At 39.8% G+C, this 21,273-nt stretch overlaps 1 protein-coding gene and 1 long non-coding RNA gene across 4 annotated transcripts in view; one reads left to right on the top strand and one right to left on the bottom strand.

Moving 5' to 3' along the window:
- The window catches only part of LOC120373377, a 30,641-nt gene extending 19,659 nt beyond the window's left edge, over nucleotides 1–10,982 (bottom strand). The window contains exons 1-2 of the long non-coding RNA XR_005585514.1: nucleotides 10,864–10,982; nucleotides 9,823–9,847 (exon numbers count right to left, since the gene is read on the bottom strand). This is a non-coding gene — a long non-coding RNA (uncharacterized LOC120373377). The remainder of the gene's footprint in view (nucleotides 1–9,822; nucleotides 9,848–10,863) is intronic.
- Nucleotides 10,983–12,378: 1,396 nt separating this feature from the next.
- SEMA6D (semaphorin 6D) overlaps nucleotides 12,379–21,273 on the top strand; it is a 277,199-nt gene continuing 268,304 nt past the window's right edge. The window contains exon 1 of one of the 3 annotated variants that reach the window (XM_039491727.1): nucleotides 12,379–12,500. The gene's annotated coding sequence lies outside the window, so the exon portion shown is untranslated. The remainder of the gene's footprint in view (nucleotides 12,501–21,273) is intronic. The other 2 variants (XM_039491733.1, XM_039491732.1) reach the window with 2 other exon arrangements.

Genomic DNA, 21,273 nt, shown 5'->3' with positions numbered 1-21,273 from the left:
TATCCTAACCACTAAACCATACTGTCTCCCTTCTAGAACTGATAAGGACCGTGAAAAATTGATGCCCCAATTTTCCAACAAGAGGATGCCAAGTATTGTATCTGAGAGTCATCATGTGGTATGGAACTCCCCTAAAGTAATTCCAATAGAGTAACTGGTTAATTATGTATTTCTAACTAAATACTCATGTAATTTTAAAGGTGTAGTTTTCCCTAGGTGGACATAAATTTGAATGATAGATTGCATTAGGCAATTACCATTTTGAAGAATAGATGTTGTCACCATTCAAAGTGGGTACTTAGGACATATAATAGCAGTGTCACATTTGTCACAGCATCTAAGAGACAGGATGCTTAAATGCAGCGGAAAGGCTATTAATGCAGAAAGGTTTTAAAACTGCCATCAGATCTCTTATAGTCAATACGAGTACTTTACATAAAAATTGCCTGCACTGATGATAAGGTAAGTTGTCTGAGCTCAAATCATTGAAGAACAATCAGATATGATAAATGATTGCCAGGCGCTACCACTTTCAAAGCACAGACACAAATTTATAATAATGGAGGGAAGACAGAAACTTTAAGGGGGAGACCTCTTGAAGTATTGTGTGATTCCTGGCAATTAGGCAATGTAAAAGGGAGCCCCACCTTTAGGGATAATACTGGGAATGTTTTCAGCTGTGGGTCTCAACAATATAGTCAGAAATCTATCTACCTACAGTGGGCACAATTTACACAGAAAAGCAATACAGTTCCCCTACTTTATTTCTGCTGGTTATTTGAATTCACTGCATTGTCTTTACTGAGGTTCACCGAATGTTATCAAACCATGTTAGAAGATTTTCAAAGGTGCTGAGCACCTCCATTTCTTGCTGGTTTCACTTGGAATTGTGGATATATCTAAAAATTAGGCCTAAATGGAGCCCAAATTCAACGTGTCAGCATGTTGAGCGAGTTTTAGGCTGAAATTGTTATAAATACTGTATCCTCATTTTGTGTGTTATGCTTAGCAGAATTCTTTAGAATCTCATACTTTAAGCACAGGCTGAAAATGTATCTAATTTGCGGGGGAGGGAGGAGAGAGAAGAAAAAACACCTGTTTTGGACCAATTATGAACTGCAGAGAATTATTAGTCCTAATTACAAAATAGCTACAGGATTCTCATTTAAGCAAAATCAACTATACTTGAAAACTAAACTTAGAATGTAAATGATGCAATCATTCTTAATTCATTCTGCTACAGTGGAGCCCTAGTCAAGGCTGAACCAGTGGTAGGATTTGCACTTTTTAAATTTCTGAGTGTGCTTTAACACAACTTACACTAGATTTCAAAAGATGTCAAGGAGAAACCTAACTTTTATAGGCATGCTTTCTTATCCATATTTTGAAAACTGATCAACTGATTAAGATCATTCTCATACCTCTGCTGTTCTTCAAAAAGAAAGGGGTATCTCTCAATTCTCACTCAGAAAGGAAATATAAATAGTCTATCTTTGAGGAAAAAGATCAATTTCTGCTGCTTAACACAAATACAAGCTGCTCATTAAGGAATGTATGTTTTACTACTATTTGCATGACAGGTGCCTACTTATAACTGCTAAGTCAGTTCCTATATCCTGCAGCAGATATTATCTACTACCCATATATTAGTAGAATCAATGATCCAAGGATAATTTCTCAGGCAAAATAACTGAGGGCAAGACCTTAAGATCTGATATGCAGCTACAGTTCTCTTGGGAAAAGCAAAAGACTCTCAATATTAATCCTTGATTTGCAGGTCTCAGCCTATTTTCATCCTAGAACTACTGTACCATGCTCATGCTGGGTTGATTGCTATTATCCTTACCAATGGCAACTCATTATAGCAACTGGATATTAATTTGTTAAACTTCATTTTTATGTCTTTTTTTTGGTCCAAAAGTAACACCCTCTACACACACACACAAACACAATCCTGTGGATAGTTGATTGCTAGTACAATAAATTCAAAAGCAAGTAACTAACTAGTCCATGGTCTGTAGTGATACTCTCTTATCAATTGCAAAGGTTAGCTTTGAGTTCAACAGCTTTATCTATACGGCATTTCTGTGCACTGTTACGAAAAACTAAGTAGGCCATTGTTAATTATTTCAAATACTTTCCCAGCTTTTTCACAGGAACAATTTGTTCAGAAAATTTAGGTGTTTTTTTTTCTATTTGCAAATTGGTTGAACAGATTGTGAGATCCATTTATTTGTTTGCTATTAGCATTTGTTCGCCAAATATTTTGGTGAACAAATTTCAGCCTATTGAATGATCATAAATTGTTTGCTACTGTAACTATTCCTTTAAATATTCTTTATTCTTGATTCAGCATTCAAGCTTTGTGATTGGTCACTGTGAAAGAGTGTACTACAACCTCTTCAAGGGACAGGCTGGAGCCTGCAGATAATCAAGAAGGCCTTGGCCCAGCCTGGAGTTGAGCTATTTAAACAGGAACAGAAAACTGAACATAGAGCTCCAGTATGGATACGATAGAGGGGAATACAGTAATTGAGGTGCTAGAAAATCATTATATATCTTCTGGAGCTATCCTTTAAAGACTATACAATAGACAAAGGGTATGTCTATACTGCAGCTGGAAGCGTGCTTCCCAGCTCGGGTAGATAGACACAACATGCTTGCTTTGTTTAAGCTAGCATGCTAAAAATAGCAGAATAGTCAGAGTTAGAATGGGTGGCAGTTCAGGCTAGCCACCTGAGGAGAAAGCTACCAGGGGGGTATGTGCTGGGGTAGGTAGCCCGGGCAGCCACCTGTGCTATGCTGTGATTTTTAGCACACTAGCTCAAACAGAGTTTGTGTGTCTGTCTACCTAGGCTGGGAAGCATGCTTCCAGCTGCAATGTAGATATACCCAAAGAAAGAAGGATGGTTGATTTTGTCCAATAGAACTACTGCAAAACTATGTCCTTAAATGGGCTACACATAACTCTATAGTAAGTAAAATTAGTTAAAACCTACTACTTTTAACATATCAAGAATAAAAATAACCTAATAGGATAAATCACTTACTGTCATCCATTAATGTGTTAGTGAACCCTACAGTGATTATCATGTATGTGCAAAAGGTTTTGCAATGTGTTGCTGGTGTTTCTCATAAAAACTCAGTATTCTATGGATGTCAGTTACTTCCTTTTGGTATCTGAGTGTAATTCAACTTTTTGTTTTTAACCTGTAAAGTCCTATAGGGTTTGGGTCCTGATTGTTAGGCACTGCCTTATCTTCTTGCTCTGCTCCAGAAGCTGAGATCATTTGGGGTATTCTTGCACACTGTCCCTATATTAGTACCTCTAGGGATGGAGATAGGGAGCTGAGAGTGGAGGAGAGGAGGACCTTTGACTCTGAGATTTGCTTCCATAATTGGTCTGACAGACCATGAGTTCCTGACCTTAAGGCCATGTTGCAAGGTCTATTTATTCACTCAAGCCTTAGCCTCAATTGGTGTTTGGGATGAGTTGAATTTCTGTGATGGTTTGGCAATTTTTTTGAGTTTGACATTGGGTCATTCTAGGTAAAATTAAAGTATGCATATTTATATTTTATATGCACAGAGAGGTGCAGAAATTGACACTTTAAAAAATTTCATATCTTGAAAATCTGTAAATGATTTGAATTCTGCTATTAATCACTTTACATTTCAATGGGAAAGAAGGGTGAGAAAATAAGTCATAATATTGTTTCAGAGTTTGAAAACATAGCCTTACATATAAGCCAATATAAATGTCCACAGGTGATGGAGTAGTATTATTACACAATAATTAATGTAACTAAAGTGAAAACCCTACTGTCCACTTAGTGGGGTTAAAGGTGTGAAGTGGGAATATAAAGCAGGCTAAGCAATATAACTCTTGACATAATTGCATTTGCTATTGTGGATCCCATTCTTAAGAGCAAAAGGGACATGAGTGTGTATTTTAAGTGTAGGTTTTACTTTAAATCAATCTTTCTACTCATGTATTAGAAAATGTAAAAAGGAAACCTAAAGTTCCACCGCTCAATATGTTTAACCATTTATGAGTTATTTTATTAATATTTTATTAACTAACACTTAAGAGAACAGGAAAAATGCTCTTCACCAATTTAGAGGAAGCAAATGATCATTAGCTTAATGATCTAACATATAAGTATTATGAAATGTGCCTGTTGCTATTGTTTACACGCATTTTTCTAACAGAACATAGAGAACTAGCACATAGTCAAAGCCCTGCAATTAGGTTACTGCTATCCAGGGGGCTGCATGCTTTTTTCCCAAAAACCTTATTTTCTATCTTATTACACACATTTTTTGTTTGAAATCAGAATGTGCCACCTTGATTGACTTTGCCTCCTTTTTTGAAAGTGCACATGCTCATGATGCACATTTTAAAAGTAGTTGAAGCGCATAGAGTACTCAAACCTAAGTTTTGAAAGATTCCGTCAGTTTGAAGATATCCTATACTTGAAATGAGGCATATTGCTGTTATAGCTCTGAAAAAAAGAAACAACTTTACAAGTCTAAACACTGTACGCAAAAGGAAACAGGGTTCAAATTGGGGTGGTACGTGTTGATAAGACACACTGAACCTTTCCTATGGTGCTATCCTGTGCTCCAGACTCTTTCTTTTTTAAGTGTTTCTCACTATTGTGGTTGTGAAGAAAATTCTGTGAAGCAAATGTAACTGATGTAGTGATGTTGGCCTGAGTTTGCAGAGAGCCTGAAATAGTAACTCAGAGGAATGACCAATGCCATTCATCTCAGAGGTGAAAATTCAGATGCCCAACGATGATTCTTTGTCAGTGTAGTGGGGCAATTGCCCCACTTTGGCAGACAAAGAGTTAATAGCAGCCCTTGGAGCGGCCATGCAGAACCCAGCCAATCAGATAAGGGCAGAAAGTCAGCCAATCAGGGCCAGCCTAGGACCTACATAAAGGCTGCAAAGCAGAAGAGAAATCAGTCTCTCCCTGACAAGCAAGGGAGGAGGACTGGCTCCCAGGGATAGCACCTTTAGATAGAGCAGCGCTGGGAAGGCTCAGGGGAGCGGAGGGAAAGCTCCAGCCTGATACCTGCCAGGCTGAGGCCCCTGAAAGAAAGGGCTGCGAAGATGCAAGGGCCAAAGGGGAAGTGGCCCAGGGAGCACAAGCAGTAGAGGGGAGAGGAGGAGGGCAGGACATAGCTGCCACCAGAGGGTTCCTGGATCAGGCCCCAGATTAGTGGGCGGGCGGGCCTGGGTCCCCCCCCTCCTCCCACTTGCACTGTACCTGGCTGTGGAGGAAAGTAGCCCAATGCAGACTGTGGCTTGCCCTGAGGGAAGGGACTAGACTTTGGGGCTGCAGTTGACCATGAGAGCAGGTGAAGACTGAGGACTGTGGATACCTCCAGAAGAGGAGAGAACCAAATGGGGAAGAGAAGAGGACGCCGCAAGCCAGGGAGCAATGCGGGTCCCAGACAGCACAGCAGAGCAGGCAACAGGCGGACACCACCCACAGAGGGTGCTCCATGGCTAGGACAGAGCTAATTCCCAGAGCAACCAGCAGGCGGTGCCACCATGGTGAGTCTGCAATCCGTTACAGTCAGTATTACTAACTACTCACTGCTGGTCAAAGCATATAAGAAAGAAGAGGGAGGATAATATTAAGAATATCTATATAATCTATTGCGTCTCTCATAAACCAGTCTCTTATAACTGACCAAACCATGCAAGTACTCAGCTTTGATTTGCTATGGCACTCATGGGCCCTTCTGAAACTAATTCAAACAGGCCAGGATCTGTTTGCCTTCACAACTAGGGCCAATAAGAGGATCCCACATGTGGTTGTGGCCAAAGACAGATAATGTCACACAACTGCCTTCTGACCAGATATGATGGTGGACTGAAGGCTCTGCACTTCACCGTTGAGGCTGTTGTAAATTGGCTTGGCAAGTGCCGCATCTAATAAGAAGAATAATCTGTTGTGTGTGGGTCTCATTTTGTTGCTTCAAGTGCATAGAGGTTGGACTGGTATCAATTAGAGCTGGATGGGATTTTTTTGATGGAAATACTAATTTGTCAAACCCAAAAGATTGTTTTGGAAACACATCCAGTCCAATGAACTTCTGATGAACCACAGGCAGGGTAACAAAAGAAGACTTCCTGCCAGGTAAGGTTCTGCCCAGTTTCCTGCCAGCTCCTCTGGTGGGCTGCTGTGGACTCTAGGCTTCCAAGGTCCATAGTACCAAGGCAGTTCCCTCTCCCCCCCTCCTCCCCACACCCCCTCAACTAAGGATCCCAGGGCTTGCAAATTCCCAGGCAGCCTAGCTCCCTGAGCTGCCAGATACCTGTAGCCTGGTGAGGCAGATACCTTGAAAGTCAGGCAGCAAAGTGAGCCAGCTGGCCTGGGAGTCGGGAAGCCCTGGGGCAGTCCACATGTCCCAGAGCTGTAGATGCTGGAAGACCCATCAGCTGCTGCCTGAAATTGACTATTCTTGTCAGTTTCATGATTGCCAACCACTGAATAGCAATGGTGAAACAGTTTCACTACTGCTAGTCAACAGGGGAGCTTTGAAACTGACAATAATCTTGTCAATTTCAGGAATCAGCTGCTAGGTCCTGGGGAGCATATCTTGTTTCAGAAACAACATGTGTCATTGTTTCTGAAATGAAAACTCTCCAGAGTTTCTGGTTTACAGGTGCCTGTATTAAAAAATGTAGGGTTCACAGACCCATGACAGTTCTCTTGGTACTGGGAGACAAAGGACACAGAGTTGGGATGCATGTCTCCCAGCAACATTAATTCTGTCCTAAGTCTGCATCTCTCATGCTAACCCAAAGACTTTCAGATGCTGTACTCCAGGTGACGAATACATTGTTTTACTGTTATGAAAAGGCTGTCTGGTGTCATTGCAGATACTTAATGAGAGCATTGAGTCCTGAAGTCTAGCTTGGCTGGACTCACTGCAGTGAGCCACTGCAAGAAACAAGGATTGCTGGAACCTGAAGGCCCAGTTTTGGAATTGTGGAGGCCTGCCTCTGTGGAACAGTGAGGATTCTTGGGGTCCAGCACAGTAGAGGGGTACTCCCAAGACACTGGTTAAGGGCTGGGGCATAGACCAGAACCTGTGCATCTATGACACAAATATTTTTTGGTTAACTGTGTCATCTCAATTAAAAATGTGAATGATTTTTAAATGACCTAATTAAACTTTTATATATTCAAAGGGCTTATGTTTTATTTTGCCCGCTGCTTTTCCCATGTGTGTAAGACTGCCTACCAATTCCTCCAAAATATTTCTAAAGCTGTCTTTTCTCCAATTACTCTACATTCTCTCTAAGGCTTCACTCTGATTTTTTTAATTTTGTTTTGTTAAATATATAGTTGCAGCATTGTGAATCCCAATCATTCAAAAATCATGAATCATGCATCCAGAATCATAAGATTGGCTTAATCATGAGATTTTAATTTGTTTTCTGATTTTTGAGCATGGAGTGTTCATGTTCTCAAACTCTTCTTTTCAAATGTGGGCTAAATGACAATTGAGAGTCTCCATAATCACATGACTCTAGGAGCTAGGGCTTTAACACCAAATATGAGACTTGTGATTAAGTCATAAGAGTTAGCAACACTGTAGTTGCTCATCTCCTTCTTCATACATGGAAATATAAATATATCATTTCCATCCTCAGAAATCTTCAGTAGCTTTCTGCCCATTTCAGAATTTAGTACAAAATTATCCCTCTAAATATTCTAGGTTCTCTGTGTATTTGCTGTCCCTTTCACTGTGTCCTCATCTTTGTTAAACATATAAATCTTGACTCTAATGGCACTCTGTCCGGGTCCAGGGGCACTGATTAGAGTAACTTGTAGGATTGTGGCCTAAAGCATTTATTATGATTTCTGAACCTTATGCCCCAATCTCTGAAACTCTGGGTAATATTATTCTTTAGTATATATATTGAGAGTATAATAACTAAAGGCATTAATTTAAAGTTTTAACACCTAAATGGTACATTTATTGAGTCACTAATTTTGAGCTTGATTCATCTAACTTTAGTTGTCAGAGTACAGCTCCTGCATTTAATATTGAGAATATCTTTGCTTCTGAGATCATAGCTACCACTTCTTTAATGGTTTTCATCAGAGAATGTTAATGTTTTATGGCATTATTTAAAATCACATGGATCAATGCATATCCATACTTTATTTGCCTTTTCAATTACAACCCTAGAACTAAACCATTCTGTAAGCTGTTCTACCCTTTAAATATATCCCAGGTTTCCATATTATCAAATTCATTTTTTACTTTATCTGTTAAGGAAAATTGAATTTTTCTTGGTGTCTTCTTCACTAGCATTACTGATTTGCCTAACTTATTGTAGTATTCTCTTTTTTCAGACATCTTAAGCTTTGGAAAACATCTGAAAATTCTCACATTATGTCTGTTCTTCGTGCTATCTGGTGGCATTTGCAGCAAACATCTATTTTTTTTAAACTAACTTCATGTCTAGGCAGTGTTTTAAGATTAAAACAAGTGCTACATCAACATTTGCTATGTGGAAAGTTATCAAGTGATATTGAATTTTAAAATAAGATACAGTTTCTTGCCCTTTTACTGCTATTTTCTGTCTTGAATGTGAAACAAGTTCTGCTTTACACCTCTGTCCTTTTTTCTTATCTGAAGACGTATATTGGAATAACATTTCATTTTATGCCATTATCCATGTTAAAGGATAGAGTTTTGCTACTGATGTTTAGCTGTATTTACCAATCTGCAGTCATTGGACCTGATTCTCAAGCTCTAGCAGCTTGTGTAATCATTTACCCCATGTGTATGTGAACACTACCGAAGCAGAAGAGTAGCATTTTTACATCAACTTTGCACAGGGGTAAATGAAAAAATAAGATGAAAGTCAGTAAAAAAATCAGGCCTATTGAGCCTACAGTTTTCTTTGCAAGGAATTTTTAAAGCTTTTTACAAACTCAGCTGGGCATCATTTTACAATTTCTTCACATGTTAAAGGTTATCTTTGCAACCATAGGAACTAGAAACTTGATTTTTTTTTAAAAAAAGTGAGATTCTGAAGCATGATTCTGCAATGATGGGTGAATTCGGCAGCAAATTTCAGAACTACAGATTACACTGGTTTCCTGATGAGATGGTGTTCACTCTGAAATGAGACACTTAGGACACAGATTCTGCAAATGGCAATGTCTCAGGCTGAAGTTAAATCACTTCTCCACAGTGGTCTGTGCCCCTCTTGGTTATTCTGTATTCCACAAAGGAGTTTTGTTTGTTTTTTGTTTTAAATGCAGTCACATCATTCCCTAAATCATGTTTCAGCTTTAGTCTTTATTTTAGTCACATATTCATCAACTGGTTCATACTGCAAGGATAAAACAAACGTCTCATAAATACCATTTTATGGGGTTACAGTACCTAACAAATCGATCTATAATCCCTGACAAATAGTCATTGTTTTCTTTCTTCTCCCATGTCAAAACCACAAGTACCTGTAACATAGCCAAACCTGATGTGAAAAGTCAGTCTCTCTGCTGCATCAATGGCATTTAGAAAAAAGCCAAACTATTGTTTAAGCAGGTGCAATTTTTCTACTAACTTCCTTTGCAAACCCAATACACTTGAAGGAAGTAACTGGTTCATTATTTGTTTGAGATTCTTTAAGATGTGATGTAAAGAGCTGTACATTAGAAGCCAGTTGCAGTACACAACACATTTTTATTGTTGTGGCCTAGAGGATAGAGCACTGGAGGTGAACTCATGTTGTATTCCTGGCCCTGCCTGCTCAGTGACTTTAAGCAAGTTACTTACCCTCTCTGTGCTTCAGTTTCTCCATCTGTAAAACAGGGATAAATGATACATGGCCTTGTAAATCGCTTTGAGATCTACTGATAAAAAGTGCTATCTAAGAGCTAGACAATATTATAAAATTCCGGAACTATATTACATATTTTAGAGTGCCATCCTCTGGTGCTATCTATATAGATATAAGACATAGAGCACTATCATAACACTAACTCCAGATACAATATAACATGATTCTTGTCAGTTTGAACCAGCAACCAGCTCAGACTGACATTGCTTATGCTTCTGGAAAACATTTAGTGTATACTGGACATACTCAATGGCTTAACACATATCAAAATCATTCTAACATTAGTGTTATTTCTCCTTGGCAATAACCGCTCCCATCTTTATAATTATAAAAAATAACTGGGCATGTTTAGTTTTGAGAAAAGAAGACTGATGTGGGACCTGATAATGGTCTTCAGATGTTAAGGGCTTTTAAAAAAGAAAATGGTGATCAATTATTCTCCATGTCTGCTGGAGGTAGGACAAGAAATAATGGGTTTAACCTGCAGCAAGAGATGTAGGTTAGATATTAGGGAAAACTTTCTAATTATAAAGTAGTTAAGCACTGGAATAGGCTTCCAACAGAGGTTGTAGAATCCCCATCATTAGAGGTTTTTAAGAACAGGCTGGACAAATACCTGTCACATGGTCTAGGCATACTTCATCCTTCCTCAGCATAGGAGGCTGATCTTGATGTCTTCTCAAGGTCCCTACCACCTCTAAATTTCTATTGTTCCTATCCTTACAGAAGCATTCTGTAATTTGTTTAAAGAAATTATAAATTATGCTATACCAAATAGATTATCTAGTAATCTACTTCTGCCTCTATTTATTCACAAAAGCAATTGATCTGAACTCAAATACATACCAAACATATAAATATCTTTCTAAAAAATTCAGAAACAGATTTAAAACAAAGAAATTTACAAAGCAACTGCAGACACACACTTCTTTATAAAAATTATTAAAATATAGTTAAGAGTCCAAGAACAAGCTCACCTTTTTGTTGCTTTAGCCAGTTACCCTCTCTCTGAAATATAACTGAGTTATTTACTGTGCATAACTACCACTACAAAACTGGTAATGATGCCAAAAATTCAGAACTCAGCCTATGTTTGTGAACCCACAATGATTTATATGCATGAGAAAATACATTTTCAATGTGCAACCATATGACATTCACCAGTTTGCTCAAACCCTGACCTCTATTGCATGGATAGAAAAGAAAACATCCACACAAACTGGAATAATTTATTTGGCCCAAATCTAGTATTCTTTACTGTTTAGGGTAAATCAAGAGAAGAACTTTGTGTTTAAATTTAAACAGGAAACTTCACCAAGAAGTAAAGTAAAACAAAACATTTTGAAAAGAAAAATCTCTGTTTGATATCTTTCCTCACAGCTAAACCAACTCAGTGCTTTATTGATTACTGAAGAGCATGTGTGTGTCAGCTGGGGATGGGGGTGGGGAGCTGGTTCAGTCAGCCAGGCTGTTGAATTCCCTGAGATGTAGGCAATGCCGGCAGTCAATGCACCCTCATTATGGATAGTGTCCCTAACCCTCAGAAGAATTTTAAAAAAAGCCCAGTGAATTGGATTGCATTACAGGGAGGGCAGTAGAGACACAGGGGACTAAGAAAGACAAGGACAGCGGAAGAAACTGGGGAACTGCAGGGAGAGAAAAGAAAAGAAAAGGGCACAGAAAATAAAACTGGAAGGGGAGAGGGACAGAGTAAATGGAGAGGCCAAAACCAAGAAAGAATGGCAGACAGGAAGGAGAGGTAGAAGGACAAGGAGGAAGACAGTGGGATGAAGGAAGGACAGGCACTGAGAGGTGGAAGAGAGGAGGCCTGTGAGGTACAGCCTTGCCACTGTGGAGCACCATGAAGAGTGAATAGGTTCCAATAGCCCTAAGAGGGGGCTTGTGGAAGCACTACCTGTGAGACTGCAACTGAGGTGTAGGGGAGGGGGTCTGTGTGTCTGAGGCAACACACAGGTGTGGGATCTACATGGGCGGAGGAGACATTGGGTCTGAGAAGCTGCAAGACGGGGGTGTCTCTGAGATGGGGGCTGCTTTGGGGACAAGGGAGAGGGTGTAAAAGTGGTGCATGGTTGATGGAGACGTGGGTAGGACTGGGCTGTAAGGGGGTCTCCAGGAAATACTGGGATGAGGGGGAGAAGGCCATACTGAGACACCCAGTGAGGAGAGGAGGATGGAAGCAGGCAGAGGCGCTGGGGTGTGGTTGGGTCGGAGGAGGCACAGGCTGGAGGGGGTGGCCCTGGGAGAAGGGGACGCTGGGCGCGGCGATGGGTGGAAGAAGGAGGCTCTGGGGTTCGCTTCAGGCTGGAGGCTGCGGCCGGAACCCGCGTGGGGCTCTGGGGGTGGGGGGCGCTCAGCGGCAGGGAGGTCGCTACGCGACGCGCGTGGGGCGCTGAGGCAATGGCCGCGAAGGGGCGTTAGGCGCGGGGAGTGGCGGGAGGCGGGGGGTGGGCGTGGGGTTTGAAGTGGAGTCACCCGGGGCTGGGAGGGAGCCGGACCGGGAGTTTGCCGTGCCGGGAGCTGAGCCTGCACCGCCTGCCTGTCGCCGCTGTCAGAGCCCGGAGCAGGTGCTTTCCTGAGCGAGCCGCAGCCCCAAGTAAGTCTGTTCTCCTCGCTAGCAGGCTGCCAGGCCGGGGACAGCGCTGCCCGCTCGGCTGCAGCGCTCCCGGGCTCCCCGGGCGCCCTGACCGAGCCGGGGGGAGCCGGAGCGCTTCCCAGCGAGGGGCTGCAGCTCGCAGCCCAGACGCGGCGTCCCCTGGGTGGCGGTGAGCGTCGCTCCCACGCGGAGCTGCTGCACCTCGGGATTTGGGGGAGAGGGAAGGAAAGCGAGTGAGTTGGCCCGTGTCTTATTTTTTTCCTCTTATTTTTCAATCTTTATTTCCAAAGAGTAGCTCTATGCAGACTGTCTGGAGGTGAGACACCCCTACACACACACGCACACACACAGTCCTCCTGCGGTTACATAGGTGCTGGATCATAATGTCAGTGAGTAGAAAGATTTGCTACATTTAAAAAAAAAGGGGGGGGAGGGATCGGTGCGTGGGAAAAGTCCTGTGTGTGAGAGAGAGAAGGAGTGTGTGTGTGTGTGTGTGTGGTTTTTGTTGGAGAGGGGTCCTTTCTTTCTCAGGGTTTGGTCGGTTTCCTTGCATTTCTCTGGGTGGGTCTCTTTTCTCTTGGCTCATTGTTTTGCAGTGTTATTTCCATCCGTGCCAGTGGCCGGGAGACAGGGACGCTGCTGCTGGTCTCTAAGCGTGAGGAGATGTCAGGGTTCTGTACTTTGCTGAGAAGGATTGGTCTGGGGGTAAAACTGACTTCCTCACCGCAATCTCAGGATAGATGAGGGATTATGATAATAGTTGTCTCAATAAAGCAGACAGCTCCTGGCTTTGAGCGTAAAACTTAGAGCCTGTTCCCACCGTAAAGGAAGCACACGCTTGGAGATGAATGAAAGCCTCTCTGTAAAGCCAGTGAACGCATTTTAGGGGGAGGCAGTTTAATAATGGATTTTTTAAATTTTAAAATATTGGTATAAGAGATTCAGTGTATATAGTCTCAGTACAAATATGTACAATACGGTATGTGCTTTTCTTTCTATGCACTGTGTATGTGTTTGCACCTATATACCTTCAATGGTTTTTCTCTTGGTTTAATTCGTTCAGGATGTTTCCACTTTCCAATTATTGTCTCAGCTGGAGTGCTCAGCAGTTTCTATTTGATGGGCTGAGGAATTCTAATTTTTTTAATGATGTTATCCACTTCTCAGATCTTACCGTATATCATAGACATGCTATTAAAGATTCCTCTCCCCCCTCCACAGTGTCCACATGAACTCCTCCTAACACTAATGCAGGTGCACCCAGAGCAGAATAGATCAATACATTATTGATGCACATATATCACACACATATGCCTTTCAAATAATGTGTGTAACTGTATACACGCATACAGTTTCCCCTTCCTGTTTATAATTCCATCTCCCAGTCACTTTGTTTACTTCTCCCACAAAGGGGGTTTGATTTTAGCTGAACAAGATGCTAGTGATTTTTTTTAAAAAAAAAAAAATCTTTTGGTAACAACTGGTACAACTCTTAACACTAAATTGTTCATGTGCATCAAGTGGTGCTGGGTGTAAATCCCAATGGACTCTAACATATCTAATGCCCTGAATGTATTTTGGTTTGACAGTTCTTGACGGACTTGCTAAGTGCTCCAGTCTGCTGAAGCTTCGTTTCTAGCCCCCAGGAGAAACACGTTAGTTATATGAAAACCTCTGTCTAACTCAGAGCTTGATTTCAAAGGGAAAATCCATGACATAGAACTGGTGTTATGATTATGGAAAGTGATGTATAATTTATTTGAAGAAATAGGAAATTCAGAAGTGATTTATAAAATTAAATATAAGTATTTTACTAGCGCTAGATATGTTTTATCTATCATCAATGTACCCATTTATTATTTCTCTTCTTTAGTAGCAATCTGTTTTAATTTTTCAATTTATTGTCCTTTTCACATTGATTTTTATTGATTAAATGCTTTTGTTTGCCTGTCATCATAGCTGTCTGTCCCTAATTCAACCTTTAACAGTATTTCTAACTACTGTTCAGTTTGTCTCCACTTTAAAAAAAAAAAAAGCATCTATTCTATTGTCCTCTTCATTTTAGAGCACTGAATTTATATTATTGCGCACAGCATTGATCTTTCTATTGTACATTTGTTGTTGTTCTTTTCAAATGTTAGAATAACATGGACCATTTCAAGCAGATTTTGATTGAGATAAAGTGAAATATAAATTTGACTACCATTAATGGCCTTTTTAGCTCCTTGCATACTACTTGCATTCTCAGTTCCCCAGACTCCAAATTATAATGCAATGTGAATGGTAAGTCAGTACATCTATCTTTGTTAATGAATTTATTCATTAATAGTCTTGATCATACTTTTGTCAACAAAACGTGTGTCTAGCAATCAGCAGATTCATGTTTTGCAAAATTCATATTTGATTAAATGCGGCATTAAAATATGTACATCTTGTATGAATGATTTAAAAATCATGTAGAAGTTCAGAAGTAAATAAGAAAAGGTTTAATAGATTGTTGGAGACCCAGGGTTTTCTTTCTTTTGCAAAAGAGGCTTTACCAATGTTTATTGAATTTGCTTGTCTGCATGAAGAAAAGAACTGTTGTTTTGTTATGTAGCAGCTGTAAGAAGATTGACAGCTATAAACTGAAAATCTATGAAGGATCTGTCCATGACAATTTTGACTTTATTTAGATGGCCTACACGTCTTATTTGCAAAATTATATAAACAGATACATTTGTGGAGAAGATATAATATGTAGATAGTAACTATAAAGATTCTGAAGCTTATTGGGATAATTGGCAGAGCGCGGTCTTGTCTGGGATGTGACAATTAATTTAAATCTTATTAAAATATGAATACACAATTTAAAATTAGAATAAATACAAGAAATACTTATTTTAACCATGCTGGCTTAACTGGAAGTATATTAAGTGTAATAGCCTATTTATTGAGATAAAGAGAACATCATTGATGTCATGGCGTGCTTTGCATGTTTAAACAGAATCTAATGAATTACAAACATTCATTACACTACAAGCAATTGCTGAAACTTCTCAGGACCCCAAAATAGAGAGTTATTTGTATACTGATGCTCACATGTTTTCTGATTTTGGATTCACTGTAAAAAACAGAAATAAATAAAAAAGCCATTGTTTTGAAATGAATTCTCTGCTAGCTCTAAATCTTTTGTTGGTCTACTCCTGTCTCATAAATTTATGTTTAAATACCTCCAACGTCTTCAGGTTATAGAACTTTCTGTTGAGAAGTGTGGGAAAGCTGCATGGACGGAGCAGCCTTTATTAAATCTTGTAAGAGTAGAGGACATATAACACACTAGGGAAGGTCAGGTTTTACTAAATGTCTGAGAATAGAATGAAGATTGTTCCTTTGACCTTTCTAAATTCAAGCTATGTACTAATTTTAAAGGGCATCTTATATAAATATTGGTAATCCACTGCCTAGCTGCACATATCAAGATGCAAAAGAAAGATTAGGTCAGTACTTCTTGGACTGTTATACATAAGTATTTATTTTACTTTAACAATTGACTTCTACTTAAGCATGAGTATTATTAAAACAGTTATTGTCATACAGAACAAAAATCACAGTATGGGTTTGATTGAAAGCCCACTGTAGTCAATGGAAGCAGGCCATATTTTTAGGTCAAGATTTTTAACAATGACTTGTGATTTTTGGGTGCCTCAATCTGTAGATACTATGGGGTCTGAAGAAGAATTGTCTACAGAGCAAGTTAGTGCATGGCAAGGTAGGGTGTGAATCTTCAGCACACTAAGTTGCCAAGCAGTAATTTGCTGTAGAGAAACATCCAGAATATGGGTTATCGGTACTTTCTAAAAATCAGGCACCCTTAATAAGTCTCAAATTTGGCACCCAAAAATAGAGCCGCCTCCTCCCTCCCCACCCCCCGCCAAAGTAACAAGCCACTTTTGAAGATCTTGACCTGCAGAAATTGGAGGAGAGAGTAAGTAGGATAAGAAGAACCTGCTAGAACTGTCCATTATAAGGATTTTTATTTTGATATTGTCAACAGTAAAGATTTTGTAATGTCAGTTCAGATTTTGGCCAGCAACACTATATACCTACTTTTGTGTATATATGTGAGAGACAGCATGATGGTGTTCTGGAGTTACAAGATATTTTATTGGCATCAATTTATAATGGCCACATTAATTATAAGTAATAAGTCATGTGTGACGTATGCAGGTTATCCCTAACAAGTGCCAATAAAAACCTCATACCATCCTATCATCCAGAGTATTCTGCATATGCCTTGTATTTTAAATAAAATCTATTTTCAAAATGTCTTAGACAGATTTACAAAAATGTCTGTTTTTCATATCCCCTTTTGTAAAGCTGGACAGACTTCATTGCCACTAGTTCACTGCACAGAAGGAAAAAAAAAGTTATAACTAATACCTATCCTCTGAATGCCTGTCCTTCCTGCATGATAAAGGGTAGTAAGGAAGTATGGGGTCCATTTTTGGTGGGGATTGTCAACATTTCCCTTCAGGCGGTCTCTTAAGGAGGCAACTCTGAAACATTTGCTTCCCAACCAACCCTTGATGCTATCGATCTGATTAATTATTGGCCAGTATGACATCTTCTATTATGGGTTAAGATCATAGAGAAGTTTGTGGTGGTGAGACAACTATTTACATACTTAGATTCCTCAGACCTCCTTGATGTTTTGGGTACAGATCTGGGTATATGGTAGAAATTGTGCTGGTGGCATTAGTAAATGATCTGGGGATGAACAAAGACTGGATGTCTATGCTGATATTGTCAGGTGTATCAGCAGCCATTGACATTGATGACCAGAGGGGGTATTGATTTGTTTGCAGACTGTAGTGGGAGTAAATGGAGATGCTCTTGAGTGACTTCATTATTTTCTTAAGTGTTCCCCTAAGGTGGGACAATTGCTCTTCCTCCATAGGGTGCTATGGTGTGGAGTTCCACCAGGTTGCATCTTGTTTCCAATCTTGTTCAATCTGTATATGGTGCTGATCGAAGAATTAGCACCACAGTCTATAGTTACTCTGTTTCAATATGCTGACAACACCTCAACTCAATAGTACTGTCTCACCTGACTGTACCATAACTGTGGGAACACTGCCCTAGTGTTTGGAAGTGGCTGGATCTTGAATAAGAGTTGGCTGAAGCTTTATCCAGATAAAACCAAAGTGATGTTTCCTGCAGGAAACAGCCAAATGCGGTGATGCAGATGATCTATTGAGTGAGTGCACTGGCCATTTGTTACTCAAGTTTGCAGTCTGTGAGTACCTGCAACCATTTATCTTGGGTGTGGGTCTGACTGCATAGGTTTATGTGTTTATTATGTTGAGGCTAGATTCTTGCAATGGGGCTACACTTCAGGTTAACTTGGAAACTTGAGTTGATTTGGAATACAGCAGCCCACTTAGTAAATGGTATACTTTAATGAGGGCACAGAACACAAGTATTCCATGATGTGCACTGCCTGCCTGTTGGTTTCTGGGTGGATTTTAAGATGTTGGCTTTAATCTGTGAAGCCCCAACTGGCTTGGGGCCTTCCTACATGAGAGACTGCTGCCATACTTTGCTCAGCAGAGACACATGAGCTGGATTCTTTTTTATCTGACATAGAGGGGATTGAGGATAGAGCTTCCTCCATGAGGAGCCTTCAGTTGTGGTAGAAGCACTATCTTTGGTCTGAAAAGTCTGGGATTCTTCATTGGGAGGCCACTATGCAAGCCCCGTCCTTTCCCCTCATGTCTGAGTAGGGTGAGTTTGATAGTGGAAATTTGGTTTATGGGTGGTTGAGTTTTAGTGAGGAAAGCCCTACCTTTTGAATTGTCATGGATGGGATTTTGCTGGAGTTTTTGCTGCTGATTTGGCTTTGGTTTGTTGTTCAAATAATGTAAACTGTCTTTAGAGAAGCAGAAGGGATGAGAAACTTTTTATTACATTTATAAATAAAAAAAAGAGCTAGGAAGGGGAAGAAAGATGTTATAATTTTGAAGTCTGATATCTTGGGAAGTTCCAAGACTTACAAGCTAGTTGCTATCACATTGGAACACTAGGAATCTCCTCTTTTTGGTGGTGTAAAGCTCTTGTTTATTACCTTGTGGGGTCGAAAGATACTAGATTTCAAACACAGACTTTGGTTGCTAAGGCCAAGCTTCCCTTGACAGGAAGAGCGTTATTGCTTTCTCAGTATGTTGTATTCCACTTAAGTGCCTGGTCAACATAAAGGATAAATGCCTACTAAAGCTATTAACTAGTACAGTTACTCCTTTAGCTCAAATAGCACAGGAGTCTTTCTTGAAGCTGAAGATTCTAAGTTTTATCCACAAAGACAAATTGGCACAGAGGTTGTTGCATCAGTTTTGTGGTACCAGTTAATAATCTGCTTCAATCTTATTCCCTCTCCTCTAGTTTATTAATTCTGTCTTTACTCTCAGTCTATTGAGTTTGCATCCCCTTTCACTCAATCAAATGTTCATTATTATTCCCAGTCTATTATATTCTCAGTTCCCCTTCCCTAGTTCATCAAATCAGTTATAGCCTCACCCAGTCTATCAGTTCCATTCTCAGTTTCCCTCATCCCATGCAGTTCTCAGACCCATTCCAAATTTATCAGTTCTCAGCCTCATCAACTAATAAGTCTTTTCCCCAGTGCATCTAATATAATTCTAATACCCATTCCTTTAATTCAACAGTTCACCTACCTGCTGCCCCCAAGTCCCCTCCTACCTACTGTTCCTTCCCCCTACTCACTCACTCACTAACCCCAAAGAGTGTTACTATGAGAAGACTAACATTTTCTTTCCCTAACTTTACAGCATTAAAGTTTTTTAATTTAATATTATATGAAGATTTTATATTTTGCATTTTTAATTCCATGGACCAGTTTGTGACATCTAGTCCTACATGTGGATGGGTCTCTCCAGGGACATATCTCACTTCTCTTATACAGAATATTTGGGAAGGAGTCAGGTGCCTCTACAGCACTATTCTCACAACCCAACAAACAGTGCTCCAAGGTGTTAGATTCTGCATAGGGGAGAAGGAGGAGATTGGGCCCACCAGCCACACAGGGTTATCTGGGAAGTATAATACAATACCAGGCTTTTAGGCTTGTGAAGTTTACTTACAACCTTTGTTCATGGAGCTTGTTAATTTCTTGAACAGAAATTATGGGCTTTCTCAAGGTGACAGCCTCTACTCCTTTGCTAGCAGATCTTCTGCGGCTAACAATTCTCTCTTGTAGTGATAAATTTTGCAGAAGAAAGTTTCCCTTTTGCAGGGTTTATGAGCTCCACAGGAGCATAAGGATTTCTGTACAGAATCCTCCTGCTTTCTGATTTTCCTACAGAGAAAGATGTTGAAAACTTACAACCATGCTTGTTAACTACAGTGCTAATTCAGCAGTGCAGATGATGATGTAGTTCCCAACATTAGCAAAAATTGCTACCATGCATGCACAAATTATATCTGTTGTTTGGGTGTTCTTTTTTTTTCCCCCTTTGCAAGTAATGAAAGTGCCCGGTACCAAGTCAGAGCTAGCCAACCTGAAAATGTCAGTTCGTAAAGATCAGCCATTTTCAAATTCTGTATGTTTTTTAAAAAAAAAAAATCACTTAACATTTACTTGAAATGGGAAAAGTATACTTTTTTTTCACCTTTCCATAATTCAAAAACAGGTGAATGGATTTCTCTCAAACTTGTGTAAAAAAATAAAAATAATCTCTGGGTGAAGGGAAGTCAAGTATGGAACAAAGCAAAAGATTGATATGGAACATCTCATCTCAACTAGAAATGAGAAAAATCCAAAAATGATAAGCTTTAGCTTTTGATATTGTAATATATACTACATACAAAAACTATGAAAAGAACATTAAGGTTGCGAAATCAAGCACTCTAAAGTTAGGAAATGCCGGAATGAAGGTTTCCTGTACAATCTTAATTTAACCTCTTGTGCATATGCATCACAACACAGTCTTGTATTACATTATCACATACTACCCCCCCCCCCCTTATTCAGTGCACAGGATGGATGGTGCTCACTTAATGAATAGCTATTCAGTATTTTGTTTTATCACCATTGTTCAGTGTGTTGCCTCATGCCTTCCCCTCTCCTCCTCCCCCTCCCCCCCGTTCAAAGCTTCTCTGAAGACAGAATTATTTCCTTATGGGCTTTTCTCTGGTGCTCATTGCTATAGTATCTGAATGCTTCACAAATATTAATTATTTTATTTTCAAATATTTTGAAATGCCTATGACCTGATTTTTAGAGCACTTAGCATTATATGTTCAAATCAGGGCTCCCATTAACTTCACTTGCAGCTATGAGTGCTTAGCAGCTCTGGAGATTCTAGGGTCTCAAGTTGGTCACCCCAAAAATGAACATACAGATAGTGACCAATTGTGAAAACTTTGGTTTAAATGTCTTGCCTGGCATCACATAGGAACTCTGTGGCAGTGGAAGGGATAATATCCTGTACTTCGGGGCAGCATTCCACTGCTTTAACCAACCTTTCTTTTCCTGCAATCTGTCTTTTTCACTACACACCTTTCAACTGCTGCGACAAATGAAGCACAGATACTATAGACAACAACCTCTTTCATTACACAACTCGAATTCATCCCCAGCTCATTGTCCATCCTTTGTTCTGAAAGAGGCAAGGATCCTGTTTGGAAAGACCAGTATGTGTTCATATAATTAAAAACTGTATCATAACTCATAATTCCATCTTTTGAGTTCTTTTTAGCATTCTTTTAATGTTGA

The sequence above is a fragment of the Mauremys reevesii genome, linkage group 10, assembly GCF_016161935.1.
Source record: "Mauremys reevesii isolate NIE-2019 linkage group 10, ASM1616193v1, whole genome shotgun sequence".
In the NCBI taxonomy this organism is placed as follows: domain Eukaryota; kingdom Metazoa; phylum Chordata; order Testudines; family Geoemydidae; genus Mauremys; species Mauremys reevesii.
Note: the sequence above shows the minus strand (reverse complement) of the source record. Positions and strands in the feature narration are given on the sequence as shown.